Genomic DNA, 6,469 nt, shown 5'->3' with positions numbered 1-6,469 from the left:
AATGGCGGCTCCCTATGGGGGCCGCCATTAGCCGTACGCGCTTTTTTTTTTTAAGTCACCCGTGATAGGCTACGTGACGATTAACGTAGCCTATCACGGCTGACTTTGCAGATCTAGCCGTGATAGGCTACGTTAATCGTCATGTAGCCTATCACGGGGGCGTTTTTTTTTTTTTTCTTGGAATGGCGGCGGCGGCAGCCGGTCGAAAGACCGGCTGCCGCTCCCGCCCCGGACGAACACCCACCGAACCGCCGGCCAGATCCGCCGCCGGGAGGGACATTCGGCAAAGGTAAGTCCCGTCCCGGGGGGGTGTGGGGGGTGGGGGGGGTGCGGAGAATTTCTCCCCGAAACTTGTTCAGGGGGCCGAACACGTTGGCGCTCGGCCCCCTGAAGTTTCGGGGAGAAATTCTCCGCCATCCCTAAGCTCTACTACAAATGAAGGACCAATTTTAAGTATCATTTCTGTGACAAAAAAATAAAATAGGCAAATTGAGAAGAGCATCAGTGTTCAACCTTAACGATCAAGGAAGTACTGAGGTACACCAAAGTTCTCTCAAAACTGTCATTGGGTAGTGATTTAGTGGCAGTTGGTACACTTTATCATCTCAAATGCCTTGCAAAATTCTAGTCATGCTAGCCTGAAGGCCAAACTTTCAGAAAAGGAATACAGTGATGCATATTAGATGACATTTTTTAAAAAACTCAAATCTTATCTAGAATACGAAGGGGGAAATGCAGGTAATGCACCCAGATGCTGATGCTGTTTCAAATCGGCCAAACTCTGTAAAATATGCACAGCTTATATTAAGCACCCAGATGCTGACACTGTAAACAAATTAAACACAACACATTTCAAAGATGAATTGATTGTGAGCGTTCCTGATCTCAAGGCTCTATTTCAAGGACAGGTGTGCTCCTGATGTTTGAAAATGACACTGGGGAAGCAGGCAGCAGTGTGTATGAACAGGACGTTGACACTGTAGAACTGCATTTTGGAAGGCTTGCTGGCTGCCATCTTATTGAAAATTCTGTTAGTGATCCACTTCTAATAAGCTGCAAACAAAGTTCTGTGCCACAGCCCTTGCAAATATGATTTTGCAAGGCATGAGTATCACAGAACAAGATGTCACGTACCGTTCAACGCTCACTGTTTCACAAATTTGATTCTCCAGCTGTGTGAAGAAGAAGGAAAACTGTGGTTGAACATCTGAGGTTGCTCACTGCAGTTTGAAATAAGGTTGTGACTTTGCCCTACTGGATGAGAGAGTGTAACCAGGGCTGACACAACGCTATTTAAACGTTCAATATATTTGGAAAATATATGTTAAAACTAAGGGTGCACGAAAGTCACTTACCTGGTTTTGCAGCTTGCTTCGCGGTGGGGGGGAGGCGCTTCGCTGCTCCCCCCGAAGTTCAGGCCGGGGGGGGAGGCTTCCCTCCTCGCCCGGCTGAAATTCAGGCCGGGGGGGAGGCTTCCCGCCTCACCCGGCCGAAATTCAGGCCGGGGAGAAGCGCCCTGTCTCCCTGGTCGCGAACTTCAAAAGAAAAAACAAAACAAAAACGCCCCTGTGATAGGCTATGTAACGATTAACGTAGCCTATCACGGCTAGATCTGCAAAGTCAGCCGTGATAGGCTACGTTAATCGTCACGTAGCCTATCACGGGTGACTTTGGAAAAAAAAAAAAGCGCGTACGCAAATGGCGGCCCCCATAGGGAGCCGCCATTCCCGTTCCTTATTTGGTCCCTGTAGTCTACGTAAAGATTTACGTAGACTACGGCAAAAATAAGGGCAACGCTATTTGCGCTATTACCAAACCTCCTGTTATCTCACTGAGTGACTTTGGGCTGGACTCTCACCACTACACCATACTTCTGTTATGAAACTCATGAAGAAAAAGAGACAGTATAATGGAAAGTTCTTTCTGAAGCAGTCACACTTCACTTGTACAAATGCAGCATGAAGGGAAAGATCAGCAACCTTCTCTTTGTTTGAATAAAAAGCACACTCTGCACATGCTCAGGGAATGGACAAAATGAGGAATAAACATACCAGGGAATATGAAGAACTATATTCTTCCATTATGTGTGTGTGTGTGTGGGGGGGAAATCTCCCTCAATCCAGCTGTTCCCTGGGGGGAAAAAAACCCCATTCATCCAAGGGTCTTCTGAGATAACTAACAGGAGGTCTGATAATGAACTGGATGTGGAAATACAAAGCTGAGCAGAGAGGAAAACCAACTCTGTGCATATCTACTCAGAAGTAAGTCTTACTGAGTTCAGTGCAACTTACTCCTACACATGTCAGCACCCCACTTGCCCCCAGCTCAGCTTTGTATTTCCACATCCAGCTCATTATCAAACCTCCTGTTAGTTATCTCAGAAGACCCTTGGGTGAATGGTTTTTTTTTTTCCCAGGGAACAGCTGGATGGAGGGAGATTACACACACACACACACACACACACAAAGAATATAGTTCTTCATATTCTCTGGTATGTTTATTCCTCATTTTGTCCATTCCCTGAGCATGTGCAGAGTGTGCTTTTTATTCAAACAAAGAGAAGGTTGCTGATCTTTCCCTTCATGCTGCATTTGTACAAGTGAAGTGTGACTGCTTCAGAAAGAACTTTCCATTATACTGTCTCTTTTTCTTCATGAGTTTCATAACAGAAGTATGGTGTAGTGGTGAGAGTCCAGCCCAAAGTCACTCAGTGAGATAACAGGAGGTTTGGTAATGAGCTGGATGTGGAAATACAAAGCTGAGCTGGGGGCAAGTGGGGTGCTGACATGCATAGAAGTAAGTTGCATTGAACTCAGTAAGACTTACTTCTGAGTAGACATGCACAGAGCTGGTTCTCCTCTCCATTTTAGCCTCACAACGTCACCAACAAGGCTGGATGTGGAAATAGAAAGCCTAGCAGGGGGAATAATACTTGTGCAGGGCTCCAGACCGGCATGGTCATTTTAAAAGGTTTCTTTCTTTCTTTCTTTCTTTCTTTCTTTCTTTCTTTCTTTCTTTCTTTCGAACAGCATTGCTTTAAACAAAGAGTGCATCGCTCAGGCACACCTAGGGCAGCCTTGTTTTGGGAAGCCCCGAGGAGGAGGAAGTGTTTTGGCTGAAAGTAATTACTGCATGTTTCACGGCAGGGGAAAAAATACGTAAATATCTACGAAAAATAGCCTTTCTTATGGAAGTTATGCAGAATTATGGCTGTCGGTACGGATTTGTCTTCGTAATTCTTGGAGCGGAAAAAAAAGAGGAGAATTCTGGGGGCTTCCGAACGACTAGGGATGTATGAAATTGGCCTTACCTGGCTCTGCCGGGATCCGCTGGGGGGGGAGGCGCTCCGTTCCCCCCCCCCGGAATCCTGGCCGGCCGTCCCGCCATGGAGTTCGGGGGGCCGAATGCACTGGCATTCGGCCTCACCGAGATCCGTGGCAGAATTCTCTGCCATCCCTATGAACGACGGTACGGAGCACTGGCCGCAAACTGTGGAAGTCAAGCGGCACGGAAGGTACACAATTCGTACATCCCTAATATTAGGAAACCTAAATTAGAGCATTAAATGGAATAGCTATGACATACACAAGGTATAGTAGGCCAAACTACTTAGCAGTTTGAATTGTTAGCTCCACTTGAACTCCCACCAGTCCAGACTAGTTAAAAACAGTGTATTCCAAACTTTTAAGGAAAAAAAGGACGGGGGGGGGGGAAAGGGGAATTATAGCTACCTATCCCAAGCAGAGATCTGAAGAATGGGCTCCTGTGGATCTAGGGTGCAGTTGCTTTTTGATTCACTGACCCCCCTAAGATTTCTTGCCTTCTGATTGGCCTTTTTCTTTCTTCTCAGGTGTCAGCTAAACATTTGGTTCTGAACTGGTGAAAGACATGTTGGGTTGGCAAAAATAGCAAAAATAGTATTTTCTCGTTGTTTTTGGCAGCTGATGTTTCACTAGGCCTTATCAGCATACACAGGAACACTCTGGATTCATGAGGCTGCCAGCTACAGGGAGAAATAAACATAACTTCTCATACTGCTCTATTGTTCCATGGCTTGACCACAGCTTTGTCAGCATAACTGTCTGCATCTCAGACTCCAGGCAAAATTTTTCTGCCCTCAAGGATAGGAAGGCCTGCTTGTGAACCAAAGTTCTCGTCCCATTCCATTCTATGGCTACCTTGTAAGCCCTCTCTCCCCCAACACCTGAAGCCTCCCAGTAGGGATGTGAGTAGCACATTTGAGCTCTAGAAATGCTGGTAGTATATCTGGCCCTGAAATGTCTTGACACAGAACTAGACATTGTGAACTGTTAGACACAATGTATACTCTCAGACAGTGTCTTTTGTATGACTAGTAACAATATTGACATATCTCACTAATGCCGTTTATGAACATTACAATCAACAAAATACAGTTTCTCCTACAAGAGATTTTCACGAACGTGGCTTGGATAGTGTTGGCTACAACACCAGCTCCACAAAGCCAAAGATTCATTTCATGGAATGGGCATTCCAGTTGTGCTGCATCCACTTGAACCTTCCAGCACAAATGTTCCCAAAAGAGATCAGACATTGTGAAGTCACAGAAAGTCTGCCAAGTTGCAGAAAGATAATACGATTACTGGCAGCTAAACACAAGAGTGCCAGATGCATCTCTCATCTCAAAGGTGTCAAGAGTTCCTGAAATGTAAATGATATACAGTTATACTGTGATCAGATCAACTGCTCAGATATTTTGCAAAACCAAAACAACGGGATGATTGGCTTTGTAATTTAGAAACACAATTGCACAAAAACATATTTAAGCAAGTTGATCAGACAATGTGGTTGGCATTTCACACGTCAGAGAATCAGCCTGTTTTTCTCTGTCATATGTGCATTCGGTTGATGATTTTGCATACAGTGAATTTAATGAAAATGACGACAATGTGTCTGAATTCAGGACAGTTTTTGCTGTGCACCAGCCCTTGTTTGTCAGTACACAGACAGTTCAGTGGGCAATGCTGGTACATATGATGGAAGACAGTTGTGATGATGTTTGATGGCCTTAACAAGTACTTACAGCACACAGGTATACCTAATGACAGCTTCTCTGAACCCAGAGCCATGGGGTAAAATGGGTTTTATACTATACATGTTAGCAGTGAGGCAGCATGACAACAGCAAGCATTATTTAGCATTCATCTACAACTTTCCCAGCATAGGCTAACAGTGCTTGGTCAGAAGGGGAACAATCACAATTTTCCCAGCACAGCCGCCTGCAGCTTTAAGGCAAAGAAGCTTCACTTCCCAGGCACATCTTGATAAGACACTCCAGCTTGTTAGTATGGAATGTGCTGAGGCTGCTCTATTGCTCTTTGACTCATCCTGGTAAATCAAGAGGCCTGTTAGGGAAAACAGCAGCCAACTGACCAAAGTCAGAGAGCATTATGGATCATCTAAACCCCTCTAAAACTACTGATAGCTTGGTTCAGGCCCAAGGCCTTACAAATATATATTATTCTACAGACATACACAGCGTGGCCACACTTTCTGCTGTTTTTCTAAGCTGCATCTATACACAAGTACATGTTGTCAAGTATGAAACATTAATAGACAAGGAGTTCAGACTTCGTTCACTTAGGCTGCAGTCCTGTATACACTTACCCAGAAATAAGTCTCAGTGAACTCAATGGGACTTGCATCTGAGTATACATCCATCAATTCTCTTATTTACTGAAGTCTATATTCAAGTTGGACATCTGCTCTGTTTACTGTAGAAATTGAAGTCCCCACGTCTGCTTCATCATATGAAATACATAAATTTATTGTGAATCTGCATTTGTAGTCAAGGTAGCATATAATAGCACAGTTTACTTTGAAGCTAGTATTGAGAAGAAATGTTTCTGTTCAGCAAAAGTATTGTTCAGTGACTACCCAGCATTGTTGTAGTTGTAATTATGTAAGAAGAATATGTCAAAATCTGGCTTCAGAATATGAATTAGACTTGTATAATTCATCAAGTCCCTGGAGATACATGGGCAATCAGCTTTCTCTTTTGTGGTTTGCATTTATTGAGCATGAAAGTTGTGTTTGGTTATAGAGTGAAAATATATGACTTTTATGTGAGAAAATGAAATCTCTGAAAATGCAGAAAGCATAGATTATGGCTGTGAGAAACCCGACTTTAATAGACACTGTTAAAAAAACTAGTAACTTTTTCATCACACAAAAAATAGAATTATTTACAGCAACATTTACTTTATAAGTATTTAATAAGGAGCTGAGAAATACAACAGCAGGGCAATAAACAGAGCTTACAATAGTATTGGGCTGTGAATTGCATCAGATGAGACATTTTGGTTCCATGTCAGTAGCAGCCAGTGCTACCAAGCATAGCTCCAGAGGCAAGCAGATTCTGATGATTTATGCAACAGGTACTGGGTTCGCATGACACAACAACACATCGTGGGTGACAAGCCACAGTAGG

The 6,469-nt window shown here is 43.8% G+C and overlaps 1 protein-coding gene across 1 annotated transcript in view; it reads left to right on the top strand.

Moving 5' to 3' along the window:
* Positions 1–6,469, top strand: part of PRKN (parkin RBR E3 ubiquitin protein ligase) — a 1,219,260-nt gene that overhangs the window by 126,688 nt on the left and 1,086,103 nt on the right. The gene's annotated exons all lie outside the window — the stretch shown is intronic.

The sequence above is a fragment of the Heloderma suspectum genome, chromosome 1 (genome assembly GCF_057233095.1).
Source record: "Heloderma suspectum isolate Gila_16-S chromosome 1, 16-S_ref, whole genome shotgun sequence".
NCBI classification, from domain to species: Eukaryota; Metazoa; Chordata; class Lepidosauria; order Squamata; family Helodermatidae; genus Heloderma; species Heloderma suspectum.
Note: the sequence above shows the minus strand (reverse complement) of the source record. Positions and strands in the feature narration are given on the sequence as shown.